This window comes from Sceloporus occidentalis, unplaced genomic scaffold (genome assembly GCF_023333645.1).
Source record: "Sceloporus occidentalis isolate IW3139 unplaced genomic scaffold, rSceOcc1.0.p SCAF_1, whole genome shotgun sequence".
NCBI lineage: Eukaryota > Metazoa > Chordata > Lepidosauria > Squamata > Phrynosomatidae > Sceloporus > Sceloporus occidentalis.
In genome coordinates this window covers 188,740,027-188,756,132 of record NW_028316981.1, presented here as the reverse complement: position 1 = coordinate 188,756,132, position 16,106 = coordinate 188,740,027, and the positions used below count along the sequence as shown (strand labels likewise).

Sequence of the window (16,106 nt, the reverse complement as noted above, 5' to 3'; positions counted from 1 at the left end):
TGCTATGTTATTGTATTTAATGGGACTTGAGCATCCACGGATTTTGGAAGAGGGCCCTTGGTTTTATTATTGTAATTTTCCCAAGGTCTGGAGGAACAAAACACAGAAGGAAAGAAATCCCAGATGCATGGAACAATAGAAAGTATGTGATCTGTTCAGGCCTTTGGCAAGCGTCATCTGTCTCTTCTCTGGATGACTCCTAGGGAAGGAAGAGAGATTGAGAGAGGAAAGGGGGGAGCAGAAAGGAAGAAAAAACAGGACTAACCCTGCTCATTTTAGATCCAATCCAGCTGCTTTCAGAGCCAAGAAAATTTACTTTTTTAGACTATTACTCTGAGAATTCTCCCTCAAACCTACATTCCCATAGATGATTCTGGGAACTGTAGTCCAGAAAGTAATTACTACAATTTGTACCCATTTTAGAGCTGATTGTGCTCACTGGAGTTTATCACACGGGGGGAAATCCCATGCAAAAATGGGATTTAAAATGTAGAAAAAAACTGAAAAAGCGTGTTGATTTTCACACACGTCATTGTTAAACCTGTGTTAACCTGAATGAGAAGTAAACAAAAGCCACTCCTTTTTACTTTCGGGATTCTCCGAAAGTAAAAAGGAGCAGCTTTTGTCTGCTTTCCCTCCACTTTTCCGTTCAGGTTAACATTAGTTTAACAATGATGTTGTGTGAAAATCAACCTGCATTTGCAGTTTTTGTCCAATTTAAACCCCCACTTTTGCATGGGATTTCCCCTGTGTGACCGACTCCACGGTCAGAATATGACTCCAAAATATTTAAGAAAGATGGCCCCTTCACAGAAAAAAGAAATGGTTCACTAGATCAATGATTCTCAATTGCAGGCCTTTCTGGGAATTAAACTTCAAAACAGCCCTGTTTTGAAGTTTAATTCCCAGGATCCTTTATTGCTGACCATGCTTCATGGGACTTCTGGGAACTGAAATCCAAATTATCTTCAAGAGCAAAGTGTGAGAATAACTACACCACCTAGGATTGGTGCAGGATATGAGGGCATGCGTACATGCATGCATGCACACACACTCAGACACACACACCCCATGCATATCTTATATGCAAATCACCACCTCCCACACTAATCTCTTTCCTTTCTCTCTTTCACACATCCAGACACTGCCTACAATTCAGTCTTCCTCTCTGCCGTCTTTTGTGGGCATCTCTTTGAATCCTCTCTTTCCTGAAACCCCTGAGCTTGCTATGGAGAGGAAACATGGGGATTCGCCTCAGTTGCACAGATCAGGAATGGCACATTGGGAAGGGAGATGAACACAAAGCTCAGCAAGTTGAATAAGACTGGCCTTTTGTCCGTACATTTGCCCAATGAAGTCATCATTCACTGAAACCTCAGAGGCACATCACTGGATCTTCTGTGGAAACACACTAGGTATGGAAATAATATCCATTTTATTTATTTTAAGGTAAACAACAACAACAAGCCTCCAACATTTGGGACACCCCATCAAGAATAATAGCAGACCAGTGAGAATCACTGCACATTTTTCTCCCTGTCTTCAAACATCCCAAAGTGTTGCAGAGGAATAATTTTGCTTAGCAAAGTTATTTTTTTCTTGGTTGCAAACTCTTGTTTCTGTGCAAAAACAACAACAACAACAACAAAACAAACAACAACCTACAACCATGCTATTTAGTAGTTATGAGATCATAAGATGGACTTACAGTCTCATAACTCTTGGTGGAGTTACGTTTACAGTCATGACCAACAAATGTTGCCCCCCAAAATGTACCTTTTCAGTCTGCTAGCACTGCAACCAAAGGATTTCTGAGACACTACACATTGGAACAGTGACATCTGCAGAACTCTCCTGGTCATGTGATGCATTGGGACAAACAGTTGCAATAGGACACAATAGATCTCTCCAGCTCCCTGTTCTTGATGCACTGCAACTGTCATTTGCTGTTTTACTGAGAATAAATTCCTCTGTACACTTTGAGACCTCTGAATACAAAAAGAATTTTGCAGATGAATGTTCATTTTCACCTGCAGTTGAGGGTGCAACTGCTGCAATTATTGACACCCCCTGTATAAATACAAAATAGTTAAGAAAGTCAGGGTTCCAGCATAGGTACTGTATATGTGTATATCAAAGCCTTTGAACCAGTCCTTTATGAGGATTGTGCTTTCAAGCCTTTTGCCTGAAAAGCTCCATGGAATCTCCAGACATGCAACACACTGTTAATTTTCAAAGAGGAATGAAATGTCACCGCGGAGGACTGGATATGAACATAAGACATAAAAAAGGAAAGGAATTCTATACCTAATGTGGTATGTTCACTAGGGAGAAAAGTAAATGTGGGAAGTTGTACGCTGACCCAGCAAAAATGCAAACATTAAATGATATGTTTATAAAACTGAATGGAATTAAAATAACCCACCTTTACATAGAGAAACCAAACCAGCTGCCACACCTGTCTCATGTCAAACAGTATACATTGCAGAGACAGGAAATTGCCATCCTATATCCACTTCCCAGGGAATTCATCAATGAATTCTTTAGAACTTAGGGAGATATTTAACTGTTAAGGTTGTCTTCTTATACTCATTTCCCAGGAATGAAAGGAAGGGCTCTTGGAGATGGTAGAATATATATCTGCTTAGATGTACAGTACATATGATTGTGTTATTTAATAAATAATCAAGTTTGCTTGAATGTCTTCCACTGATCTGTGCAGGGCTTGGAAAGGTTCCCTTTCTGGGCTCTAGAACCTTAAATCCCTTAGCTATCTTGGCCACAATTCTGGTTAGGGCTAGGGGATATAGTCCCCACAATTAACTTCTCTGAGTTCTGTGCCTATCTGCTATGAATTTTTCATGTTTTATGTGGTTTTTTTTTAATTTTATAGGTTTTCCCGTGATTGTAGTAGTGTGTTGTTCTGGTAAGGTTTTAGTTGATTTTTGGTGGCATTTCTGTAGCAGTAAGGGCACTTCGCAGGAAATTTTCCTGCCTGCCCTGGCCAGCTGAAAAACAAACCAAGAAATTATACAATATAAAGCAGAGCAGAGGTAGTTGTTCTTATGACAAAATTGACACATGGGGGGGCACCCATGATGTAAAATCTCAAACGTCTCCAAGGAGAAACCCTGATTTCTCCCCTCAAAGTAGAAATGAAAATGAAAAGCAGCCTCTTCTAATACCCAAAGATGCTGTTAGAGAGTTTCACTATGTAGTCACTGCCTTCTACCCACTCCACGCTCCCACACTCGACATCCAGGGTTTCCAGGAAACTTTCTTCACAATAGCCTTTTTGTACAGGAATCTGACTCTGGAAAGCTGGCAGCACTGCTTGGGACTACAGGTTGTATTTGTTTGCATGCAAGCTGTGCAACGTGAGTTGTCTGTATAGCTTGGCTGTTCCCAAAAGCTAATCCTGGAGATTGTTATGGAAGCAGGTGACTGTGTATATGAGGCGAGGGGAGGAAGAGAGGGCAGGAGTGAGGCTGCTGACAGATTTGATCCTGTTTGGTGCTCACTGCTGTTGCAGTTTTGTGACACCTCTTTCTCACCCATCCTCCATGAAGGCCCATAGCAGAATGTGAGAGCACAAGAACTCTCATTCTTCTGGGGAGCACATGTCACCAAGGCTCTTCTCTGGATCACAAGCAGTGAAGGCAGAGGGGAGCAGCCATGGTTGGAATTGTACCCTGAGCCTGCCTAGTTCTTCATAGTGGTGGCATCACTAGGGGTACAGGGGCTGTGGCCCACACCGGGTGACACCTCAGCGGGCAGTGTACAGCTGTTGGGATGGTACACCCAGATGGACTGGCACAGCTGCTGGGCAAGTGAGAAAAGGTTGCATCCCTTTCTCCCTTGCCCAGCAGCCACACTGTATCAGAAAAGGACTTCTGGAAGCTGTAGCATTTCACCCTCCTGCAGTGGGTGACACCAACCTAGGGACACCACTGCTCTAGGTTGTGATGACGGTTCTCCCATGAAGGAGAGTCCAGCCTTGTTGAACAACTCACTGCCAGGAAGTTCTTGCTGATGTTTGTGTGTATTGTTTGCCTTCAAGTCATTTCTGACTTATGGTGACCCTAATTTTTTCATAGGGTCACCATAAATCACAGTGTTTTCTTGGCAGGTTTCTTCAGAGGGGGTTTGCCATCCTCTGAGGCTGAGAGAGTTTGACTTGGCCAAGGTCACCCAGAGAGTTTACATAGTTGAGCAGGGATTTGAACCCAGTTTTCCACCATGCTGGCTTCGTCCTAATGTTTAGTCAGAATCTTCTTTCTTGTAACCTAAATCCAATGGAATCAATATCATGTCACCTCATAGTTTTTCCTTCTCTAGGCTAAACATATCCAGCTTCTTAAACCATTTCCCATAAGGTCTACCTTCCAGGATGTTTACCATCTTGGTTGCCCTTCTCTGGAAACACCCCAGTTTACTAATATGCTTCTGAAACTATGAAGCTCAGATGCAGAAAAGTAATGGAAAGAATATTCACAAATATTTGCATAATGGATGGAAAGGGGGATTCCTGTGTTTCCCTTAAGAATATTCACTGTCAAGACTCCCTCTGTACAAAATTTGTCATATTGGGAGTGTGAAGAAAAGACAGAATTTTCTGTATGTTGTTTTCTGTGGAGAAAATCTCATTTTCTGCAGCAGGAATGAACAAACCTGTACAGAAAATTTCATTTTTGTGCCAAAATCCCAGATGGGTTTTGTGTGTGTTTGTGTGCGTGTGCAGAATAACTTCAAAACTGCAACCGATCTTCAAACTGCCCAGTTTTCAAGGACTTTTGCACAGCAGGATTAAATTATTCCTTTTTGTCTATGAGAATGGAATTAGCCAAGATTTACATCCTTAAACTGGACACCATTATTTCAAGTGAAATCTAACTGAAGCAGAAGAAAGATTCGCGCACAGTGTCATACTGTAGATAAAATGTTCCTGTTTGTTAATTTGATCTGTTTCATCTGAATTGCCAAGCTATTATGTGCAGTTTTGAAGAGGGCCATTTTTATTTATTTTTTTAATTTTTAATGATCTTATTTTCCTTTCATATTACAGTTTTAAATTTTTATATAGACAGTCTTGGAAGAGCCAGACCTTGAAAAGTGGCATAGAAATACTAGAATGAGTGAATGTACAAATATTTATTTTTTTAAAAGTGTTTGACTCATATCCACATTTCTTAACTCACAGAATTCAATGTGGTTTTTGATTAAATTATTCTTCAGTTAAAACATCAGAGGAATAAAAGCCCTTCATTGCTTAGTTAGAACATCTTAAGAGTTGGGAAAGATTATGGCCAAAGCAATGCTTTCAGTCAAGGTAGACTGTTCACTACCAGGGACAATGGTCTGAGTCAGAAGAAGACTATTCCTTTATTTCTGGTGCATATCAGTCACAAAGAGGGGTCTGCCTTCTATCACCCAATAACCTTTGTAATATCTTCCAGCCTCTGGACCTTATCACACATGGGGGGGGGGGGGGATTGCAGCTCAGATCCACAGTCACTCCTGTTCTAGCAATGCAAAGCGTGATTTTTTTTACACCAGATCCAGAACAATTCAAATTGGCACCCTTGGGCATGCTCAGTGGGGCTCTGGACGCTGCCTTCCTTCCCTGCCCCCTCCTTAGCTGTCATCCTTCATCAAGGTGAAGGAGGAGGCAGGGGATGATGGGATCGGTGGCAGGTTGAAGGAGAGGAGCAGATCGGGGTCTAGGAGAAGGCAGGGGATGAAGGGATAGGTCGCTGGGAGTCCCTGGGGCCAGGATCGGGATGCAGGAGAAGGCAGGGGATGATGGGATAGGTCGCTGGGGGTCCCTGGGGCCAGGATTGGGATGCAGAAGCAGTCAGGGGATGATGGGATAGCTTGCTGGAGGTCCCTGGGGCCAGGATTGGGATGCAGAAGGCAGGGGATTATGGGATAGGTCGCTAGGGGTCCCTGGGGCCAGGATCGGGATGCAGGAGCAGTCAGGGAATTATGGGTTAGCTCGCTGGGGGTCCCTGCGGCCAGGATCGGGATGCAGGAGAAGGCAGGGGATGATGGGATAGGTCACTGGGGGTCCCTGGGGCCAGGATTGGGATGCAGGAGAAGGCAGGGGATGATGGGATAGGTCACTGGGGGTCCCTGGGGCCAGGATCGGGATGCAGGAGAAGGCAGGGGATGATGGGATAGGTCACTGGGGTCCCTGGGGCCAGGATCAGGATGCAGGAGAAGGCAGGGGATGATGGGATAGCTCGTTGGGGGTTCCTGGGGCCAGGATCGGGATGCGGGAGCAGTCAGGGGATGATGGGATTGGTGACAGGGTGAAGGAGTGGAGCAGATCGGGGTCTAGGAGAAGGCAAGGATGATGGGATTGGTGGGAGGCTGAAGGAGGGGAGCAGATCGGGGTCTAGGAGAAGGCAGGAGATGATGGGATTGGTGGCAGGCTGAAGGAGGGGAGCAGATCGGGGTCTAGGAGGACGCAGGGGATGCAGGGGATGACGAGATCGGCTGGTTGGCAGAGAGGAGGAGATGGCATAAAGGAGGAGGAGGGGGAGGGGAATGACGGAGCAGGACCAAGGGGGTGGCATCGGAGTGGTTTTCCACACCAGACCAAATTGCAGTGGAATCGAAGGGAGCCTGGAAGCGAATTCTCTGGAGTCACTTTTTTCCCGTTTTTACCAAAATGAGGGGTGACTTCAGAAACACTGCTGAAGCACTTCGCAAGGGGCTCCCATAGAAATCTATGGCGTCTGATAAAACAGTCAGTTTATGACATGAAACCACATCACTGGAAGTGCAATCACTTCAGAAGGGAGCTGGAACTGAGCCACAAAACCACCAAAAAGCTTCGTGTGATATACTCCTCTCAGTTCATATCCAGTCAGAGATTGCTGTTATGCTGCCATGTAGGGGAGCCAGAAAAGTGGTCCAATGTGCATTGGGACAACAGTTAGGGAGTGCTGATGCACATCAGTAGAGCCCATTGATTAGCAGGACATGCTTGCCAGTGTCCCATTACAGATGTTTTGCAATTCACTAGTAGAGTTTCTTAGAGCCTCTGCTATATAAATTACATACATAAAGTTACATAACATAGGCCATGGCTGCATCTGCACTGTAGAAATAATCCAGTTTGACACTGCTTTAACTGCCATGGCTCAATGCTATGGAATTCTGGGAACTGTAGTTTGTAGCCTTTTCTGTCAGAAAGCTCTGGTGCCACAACAAACCATAATTCCCATAATTCCATAACATTCAGGCATGGCAGTTAAGGTGGTGTCAAAATGATAGAGGATTAGAATGACAGAGGAGTCCCACATATTTAAGGTAGAGTTAAGAGTAGAATCATAGAATCATGAGTTGGAAAGGGCCCCATATATCATCAAATCCAGCCCCCACTGAGTGCAGGAATATAGTAAAGATGGAGAAATTTAACTGTAATTAATTAATTAATTGATTGATTGCTTCATGTGCTAGTGGAATGAACGAACACACAAACTAACTCCATCTATCTAAAAGGACTGTCTCCAGGTGAAGGACTTATATCTCAGGATGAGAGAAGAACACCAATGGATCCATCAAGAAGGAGAGCCAAGTAAGAAGCTGGGTTTGGTTTTTCTTTTTGCTCACCTGCTTGAGAAACATCCCACCACCATCACCACCACCACCATCCTCCTTCCGAAACTGGAACTCAAGGTGACTTACAGTTTTAAGGAGCAATACAGTTAAAAACAAACAATAACAATAGCAGCTTCATTTATACACTGCTTCATGCCACACTAAGCAGTCTCTAAGTGGTTTACAACTATAAGCTAATTTGCCCCCAACAATCTGGGTACTCATTTTAGCAACCTCCTCAGAAAGATGCAAGCCTAAGTCAAGCTTGAGCCCCTGGCTGGTACTGAACTCACAACCTTATGGTTTGTGAGTGAGTGGCTGCAGTACAGGCATTTAACCACTGCACCACCAGGGCTCTGAAATGTTCCCAAAAAGTGAACATTAAAATAGAATAAACCAAATCACAATATTAAAATTGATAATGCCTCCCATCAGATAGCATGAGATTCACTGGTGTAGGACAAGAATGAACAGATCTTCTGAAGAGGGAAAGGGACAGCAGTGCTCTGGGACAGGATCCTTTTCAACAAAATTTTCCTGACAGTGTCTTCCTCCTCCCTTAAGCTTACAAGTTATTTTTAAAACAACTTCCCAAATCCCTCAGAATTCTACATACAATTCAACAGTCATTCTGGCTGGATGGGTTTTAGAATTGTTGCTCAAAAAGGTTTTCAAAGAGAAAACCATGTTAGTCTGTCAGACCATTAAAAGTGAAGGAGGAAGGATTAATTTAATAGTAGCTTTAAGACTAACCTATCTAGAGTAGCATAGGTTTTCGTGGATTCCCTTCTTCAGATGTGGTGATAGATTTGAAAGTCTACAGTATTAACCTTAATGGTATCTAAGAATAGTTACATACTGGTACTAACTAGGCTGGCCCTGCTTAGCCTCCAAGATCAGACAGATTAAGTGATGTAGGCTATATTTCAGTGGAAATTTATTTCTTTTGTTGAAATTCCATTTGTCTCCTTAAAGTATTAACACAGTCTAAACTCTTTCACTATGCCGTTTATGTTTCATTAATACCTTTAAATCTTTAACTCAATATCAGCACTTCATATTTTGTTTTTACAATATAATAAAATTGGGGATCACTCTTCTTCTATTAAGTCTGCATCTTTATGATTTATGCAGCTGGATAGCTTGCCCATTTCCGCCATCTCAATTAACTTTAACCTCCACTCTTCTAATTTCGGAGTTTCTTGACTTTTCCATACTTGTCCCACCACTATTCTAGCCACTGTTATCAGATATAATAATACAGGTACTTTTCTTTCCCCTCTGCCAAGGCTAAGAGCAGTTGTGGGGTTAGAATATAGCACTTTCATTCCACTTTACCAGTCATTGTTGGGTCCCCCTGGAATGCTGGGGTTAGCATTTTAGGAAAGAGCATTCAGAATTTCTAGCCAGAAAGTTCCAGTGCATCACCAGACTACAAGTCACCAAACTACAACTACAAGGAGTGCTGGTGGCGCAGTGGTTAAATGCTGGGACTGCAGCAATTCACAGCCACAAGGTTGTGAGTTCGATCCCAGGCACAGCTCCAGGGTCCACTCAACCCTCCATCCTTTCATAAGTCGGTGAAATGAGTATTCATCTTGTTGGAGGCAATTAGCTTACACATTGTAAATTGTTTAGGGAGTGTTAGTTCACTGATAAGTGGTATAGAAATGTACTTGCTATTGCTGTTGCTAAGTCCCTTGATCCCATATGATGCATCCATGGCAAAAGAGATTTCACCCAAACATTAGGAAGAACTTCCTGATGATAAGAGTTGTTCAATAGTGAAACACACTTCCTTGGAGTGTGATGGAATCTCCTTCTTTGGTAATTTTTAAACAGTGGCTAGGTGGCCATCTGTTGGGAGTGCTCTGAGGGTTGGACTGGATGGCCCCTGTGGTCTCTTCCAACTCTATGATTCTATGATTCAGGTTCAATCAACACAAAGGTTATATTCCAGTTTATTGTGTAGTATCCCTGCCCTGGTTTGATCCCATTACTATCACACACATCTGTTCTAATCCAAAACGAAATTACTTTGAAAAACCAACTTCATTATGTAGCTACACTGGTGCAAGGGAATGTTGCTACTGTGTGCACACATTTGCTGTATCGGTTAATGCCTGGTCACACGACTGTAATAGCTGCAGGTTTGTTTGTTGGATTCCCATAGAGCCTCATGGGGGCAATCTCTCTAGTTGACTTGACCCCTGAGTAAAACTTGCATTGTTTGGCAGACTTTAAGTGGAGATGCTTGTCAATAAAGGCTCCATCCATTATATGCCTGTCACACTCATGCAGCTGTCCAATATTGAAGTGCTAAGGGGAGCTGGGGAAGAATCAGTGGTTTTGGCCCAGTGACAAAACCAGAGCTTGGCAGCTACTTGTCTGGACATTAAAAATAAGAGATATAATATGAATCTAAATCCTAATTGCTAATCCTGCATAGACTAAAGCCATGGAACCAGTGGGATTTACATGTGTGTTGACTCACCATTCAACAACTGATTCACAATGTTGGGTCTAGCTGGGTCTGACTAACAGGAGTCTAGCCATAGACTTTTCAGAGCTAGCGACTTTGCACCTGTAATAATTCAGAGGTGCTGCCCATAAAGTAAAATCCAAATTGTCCATTGAGGTAATAGTTTTATTAAGCCAACCAGAAAGGTCAAAACTCATCATACTGTTTTTCAAGATACATTGGCTTCTTCATCAGGCCAAGATGGTAAAAAAAGATAATGCAGGGTAAGAAAAGTAACATTGCTGAAGTCACAGGTCTGCATCTTGATTTTTTTCTGAGATGTTATAGAGGGAGAGTCTGTGGAGACAGAAAGTGCAGTCCCATCTCTTCCCACCCCCCCACCAACACACACACACACAAATCCCTGAGTCTGTGAAGGCGCTGGGAATGACAACAATAAAAGAAGACAACAAAGTTTCCTGTCTCCATTTTGCAGCTACAGAGACTCTCCTTTTAGGATCTGAATCAGACCCTGCCCTTTGTGAAGCCCTTTGTAAAGTCACCACAACCCTATGTTGGCAGTAGGATTGCCAGTGTAAAAACTGGAGAGGGCACCCATGCCTTTAACGGCTGTACAGAAGAAAGCATTTAAGCAGGTCTTGTCTGTCACACAACAAATGAAGGAGGAGTGGAAATTCCCCCTTCTGCACAACCATTAAATGGACAGGAGCTCTCTCCACTTTTCACTCTGGCAACCCCAGCTGGCAGCAAAATAGTCTTCCCCTAATGTATGTCCTGGTTTTCAGCCCCATATGACACAACCTTTAGAAAAAGCCTCTGAATAACAACTTCCTATTTGTTGTGCGTGCTTTAAAATGATCTTTTAGAAGAGCCTGTGGAGACCTCCCCAGGAGATGGCAGCCCAGACCAACAGTGAAGTGATCTGGCCCATACCTAGCAGGATGGTGTTGTTACCCACATCTGACTTCCTGAACTGCAGCAAAGGCAGGTGTTTGCTCAGGGCCTTCAGGCCAGAAAATAGCAGCAAGAGTCCATCTTTGTAGTGTCAGAAAAGTCATACTTAACTTAAGCAAAACTTCTTGTCTTTTAATTGGATTACCCTAGTATTTGTGTGTGGGGGAGGGAGGCTTCTTAAAGTTGTTTTCACAATGTGTGTGTATATTTGTAGCATTTCTGTCTAATTCAAATAAGATGATGATGATGATGATGATGATGATGATGATGATGATGATGATGATGATGATGATGATGATGATGATGCAAAACATGGACCCATTTCACATGTGAGGCAGTCACCATAGGCAGCTTGCTGGGTATTGCTAGCCAGACTCCCTGCTGGGCCAGGTCCTTTTATTTGGTGGGTTTTTATCTCACTCCTGATGAAAAGGGCAGCTACAACTGTAAATATAAGTGTATTGTTTATAGTAGTTGCAATTTACTACAGAGAAATGGAAGACAGAATACATATAAAAATACAAAATAAGCTCACTATCATCTAATGTGCACTACATAAATAATGCAATTTGATACTGCTTTAACTGCCATGGCTCCATGCTATGGAATTTGGGGATTTGGTAGCTTAGTGAGATAGTTGGTCTTCTCTGCCAGAGAACTCTACAAATCTACACCAAACTACAGATTCCAGGATTCCCTAGGATGGAGCTGTGGCAGTTTAAGTGGTGTCAAGCTGCGTTATTTCTGCAGTGCAGATTAGATCTATCTCATTTATATTTATCAAACAGTCATATCTGAAAGAACTAAAATTACAGAAAGTGCCTAAAGCATGCTTATGCCCTTGGTACAAAATGCTTGAAAAGGGAAGACAATGGAATGGACTTGGGGTTGTGATATTTAAAATGGTTGGAAAAAACAGTCCTTCTATGTGGATAATGTATAGAAAGCTTTCCTGGCTTCATGGGAATGGGGATGTTGGGCACATTTGCTACCCACATGGTGGTTTAGATCACACAAATAGTGCTTCCATATGATCTTCTCTCAGCAAAAAGTGAGTGTCTTCAGCTCTAAACCATTCACATGGTGGCTGCCTTCTCAGTGAACAGTATCTACATTGTCTGGATGCATAAACCTTAGCCAGACATTCGAAATAGGGTTGAAATAAACCCTTGAGGAGGGAGAGTGAGGAACCCTCTTCACTGCAGAACTAATCTAGTTTGACATCACTTTAATTGTCATTGCTCAATGCTATAGAATTCTGGGAATTGTAGTTGCCCATGCCAGCACCCAGCACCCACTGTCCTGCATTTTGGCCACTGTATACACATGGTGATAAAAACGGCAACTAAGGCAGAAAGGAACCAGTCCCTGCTTCTTGTTGTCAATACATTTCCATTAATTCGATTTAGAACACCTAAACCGGGCATTTTTTTCTACTACATTCTTCCCAGCATTATGATTCACAAAGGCTTTCTAAACAAAAATACTTTCTTTGAATAATCTTATATTCGCCAAATGTGCATTTCAGCTGCTCTTCTGGGCCCTTCTTTGTGTTGTGTGCTGTGTGCCTTTGTGTCTGATTTATGGCAAACTATTCATGGGGTTTTCTTGGCAAGATTTGTTCAGAGGATGTTTGCCCTTGCCTTCCCCTGAGGCTGAGAGAGTGTGACTTGCCCAAGGTCACCCAGTGGATTCCACATCCAAGCTGAGAATTAAATCCTGGTCTCCAGAGTCCTAGTCCAACACTCAAACCACTACACCATGCTACTTCTAGGCCCTTCTTTACATTATGTAGTGGAAAACGTTTTATGTTTTAAATTATGTGGTGGAAAATGTGTTAAGAAAACCTCCAGCTCATAATGGTTTGGATAGGTACTGGGCCAATACATTTGTATTTTCCCATGCAAATTTACTTTCATTGCAGAAATTGCTGAGGTCTTTAGTTGACTGTTGGGATATGACCCCTAGAATGATACCTCCTTGTGCTACCAATGCAATCCATCCTGTCTTTCCCTTTCATAATGGATTTTTTCCAGTTAAAAAAAAAAGAGAGAGAGGGCTACAGATGGAAGATGACAACATCTGGATTCTGCATAAAAATGTGTGATTGAGGCTGGCAGAGTGTAGAATGTAATTTTTTTGTAAATTATATTGCTTAAAATTAATGTGTTAGCACTGAGTGGTTTATAATACAATTGTTATTCTTCATCATTATTTTAAAAGGGCTGTTTTACCAACAGTTAGTTCTAACCAACAAACTAGGTAACATAAATGACAGGGAAGAGGCACTGGGGATGTGTATGCTAGCTCGACATCCCCTTTACTTATGTGTTACTCTTCTGTCATTTCCCCCCCCCCCATGTGTTTCTTACAAAAATATATATTAACAATACAAAAAAGGGGACTTTCTTCTCCAAATTATCCCCATTCAAGCGTAGACCTTAAATGATACAAACTAAAGTGGAAAAGAAAAAATTAACAAGGCTGGCTGTTCTGTTCTTTAAAAAAATATATAGCAAATTTCCTCTTTGTTACCTCCCCCCAAGAAAAGATAATGAGCTACAAATAATGTTTTAACTTGTAACACTTTCTGTTCAAACCCTGAAGGCAAGTTGCAGGATAAGAAACCTTGTCTGGAAGCACCCTTCCCCTTAAGACCCATGGCTTGTAGGATGGTCCACTTGCCCAGATGCTGGCGCTGTTGGCTCAATGTAGTGCCCAAGAGGAGGCAGACCTGCAAGGAATCACTAAGGGTTTATTCAGACGATGAAAATAATCTGGGTTGAATTTTTGTTGTTCATATTTCAAATGCATCTGATTAATTGGGGGGGGGGGTAACTGCCAACCCCCCCCCACTTAACTTGGGGTAATTGATCACAGAGTTCCCCCCTACCAGTTTTCCCGAAAGGTTCACATTGTCAGCTGTGTGAATAACCAACGCGAATAGACCCAGGACAAACTGGGATGAAACTCTGCATGCCTTGAACATGTTGCAAACACATCCGCATCATCATCTCCATCTTTATTCGCAGTGCTGACATGTGTGAGCAACCGAACTCGCAGAGATGTGGTTCCGATGGAAACAACAAAACTGGAATGCGTGAGTGAAATTATTTGCACAGTTGCACTAAAAGACAACAACGTTGGAATGACCACCGAATCTGTTGGCTGGAGAAAAAGTCACCTACTGTCTTCTCCCTGCTTTCCTGTGGCCCTCTTTTCTGCTGCATCCAAACGGTGTTCCTACCCAGAGCTAATGAAAGTGCTGGGCACTTTGCTAAGCTACCCTCTATTATGCGTATGCCATTGAGTCTTTGGTGTTTGCCGGTCTCTGTTATTCCAGTGTGTAGACACTGGGCTTCCTCTTGTTTGCTTTCCAAGTCCCATTGCTTAGGCTGGGTCTGACTCGGGAGTTTCCTTATCAGACCTGTGCAGGCAGCTCCCGGGCTGCTTATCTTCCAACTGCAGAACATCCCCCGTCCAAAGAGGGCAGGAAATCTCTCTCCTCCAGGGGAGGGGAGGGGAGGGGAGGGTGCTTGGCCCAGGCTTCTTCTTCAAAGCAGCTCCTTCCAGTGGCCACGCAGTGCCTGTCAAAAAGGGAAAGAGAGAGAGAAAGAGAGAGAAGTGGCCTCAGGGGGATTTGGAGGTGGCAGGAAAAGCTTGGAGCCTAATTGATTTGATGTCCCCAACCCCACAGCTCATAACAATAATAATTATTATGCCCAAGCTCTGACTCAGGGAAGCAGTGGAGAAGAGAGGAAGCAGCCACGAATCATGGCCTCCGAACATGGTAGCTGGCAGGAGCCATGTGGCCGGCGTTCAGGGTGAAGTGCCCAGCGGTGCCAGTTAGCCCCGACTTCTCCAGGTGCTAGGATTGGATCACAGGCCCTCCTGGTTTGTTGTTGTCTTCAGGTAGACTGCAGTGGTCCCGGTTCTACATGCCCCCCCACCTTGCCATTCGGGCCTCCTCCTTGCAACCGGCCATCAGGTGACGACGCTCCATCTCCCTTCGAAATTCCCAGCAGCAGGACAGGATTGTACTGCTTGCCTGCCTGCCTGTCCGTCAGCCACAAGGGATCAAGAAAATGACCCTCTTTGACCTTTGGAGAAGGAAAGGTGCCTTTGGATGGGTGAAGTCTGACAGGTGAGGAAGGGGGCATTTGGAGGAGGCAGGGAAAGGCTGCTTGGCATCTCCCCTGGAAAGAAGGGGGCTGGATTTCAGCAATCATTTCCCCTCAGCTAAATATGCTTGTTTGTATCATTAGAAATCTTTCAAGGCATGTGTTACTTAGAGAGGTCATCAGTTGATGTTGCTTCTTTTCCTTGCAATTTCTTGTTGACCTGAGCCTTTCTTACCTCCACAGCACTTACTGTCTTGTATTTTATTTTTCCTTGTACTTAAAGCACTGTATTTTTTTTTGTCCAGTGCTAAACTGGTTTGTACATTTCAATTTTAATTTCCATACTGCAGCAAGCAGTCCAGAATAAAAGTATCAGAGAGCTCAAGCAATGTAAGCAATATACATCTTGCTTTTGCATCTGGTTTTATTTTTGTTGTTGTTGTTCCTTATGATTTTTTCTCTCTCTCTCCCTTGCTGCTTTACTCTTTCCTCTGCTAGAAAGCAAGTTTAAGAAAGACATAATTATGAGGCTCAGAAAATTGTAAAGACGACAATGAAATTTTCACAGTGCAATTGCAAACCCAGTGGATTTTGTATTTAAACCCCAATTCTCTGTGTTGTAGCGATTAGTGACATTCCTCAGACAAAGATAATTTGTCTCAAGTGTTTCCTGTCACTTTGGTGGAGAGGAAGCACATGAAAATTAAAATTAAATAATTATCATTTATCAATAGGTTTAAAGCTCCCACCTGCACTTCAGTTTCAAATCAAACTGTGCTTAGTTTATCTCAGAATTATCACAGTTATCACTGAAGCTACTGTGGTATCTCACCCTTGCTTGGCAATTGCGTCCTTTATCAAACCATATTGTCCACATGTTTTCCTGTCAGATTTCAATTTACGAGTAAAACCAAACCATTTTTACTTCTTTCATTGTGTTT

At 43.0% G+C, this 16,106-nt stretch overlaps 1 protein-coding gene across 1 annotated transcript in view; it reads left to right on the top strand.

The window, feature by feature from the left end:
* The first annotated feature begins 14,595 nt into the window (after window positions 1–14,595).
* LYL1 (LYL1 basic helix-loop-helix family member) overlaps window positions 14,596–16,106 on the top strand; it is a 30,336-nt gene continuing 28,825 nt past the window's right edge. Inside the window, exon 1 of the mRNA XM_089487437.1 lies at window positions 14,596–15,188. The gene's annotated coding sequence lies outside the window, so the exon portion shown is untranslated. The remainder of the gene's footprint in view (window positions 15,189–16,106) is intronic.